Source organism: Lupinus angustifolius, chromosome LG07 (assembly GCF_001865875.1).
Source record: "Lupinus angustifolius cultivar Tanjil chromosome LG07, LupAngTanjil_v1.0, whole genome shotgun sequence".
NCBI lineage: Eukaryota > Viridiplantae > Streptophyta > Magnoliopsida > Fabales > Fabaceae > Lupinus > Lupinus angustifolius.
In genome coordinates, this window is record NC_032015.1 from 18917124 (window position 1) to 18917684 (window position 561).

Here is a 561-nt window from a genome sequence, read left to right on the forward strand (position 1 = left end):
TTCTGCATCTCTTCTCTTGGACATCTCACTTGAAATGCAATCATTCTTTTTGATCTTATACCTTAACGTTTTTACACTGAAGACCAAGCCAATTAGCTCAAAAGTTTAGTTGCAAAATAAAGTTCACTACGAAGAGAGAACGGAAAAAGCTAGTCAGAATAGAAGGATAGTAGAGGAGATATGGAGGAGCTTTCATTGGGGAGCTCCTCTCACCTATGCTATTCTCAAACGGGAGATCGAGATCGATATAGGGGAGCTCTTGAAGAAGAGGGAAGTGGGTACTCCGAGGAACGGAGCCTACCTCGTCGAAGCTCTTTCTGACCCATTTAGACTAAACTGAGACCAAACTCGCAAAGTGAGATATAGAAGAATGCAGCGTAGATTAAGGGGAGGAACTAGCGCCCCCGAGTCTAGAGTAGCTATTCGAAGAAGTGACTTTAGAAAATATTTCCATCTTTCTCCCATCTGATCTTAAGAGAACTGGGAAGATGCATTGTAATTAAAGTAATTCTATTAATCTATTAATAAGACATTTCATAACTGACTTGCTAAGTAAGATAG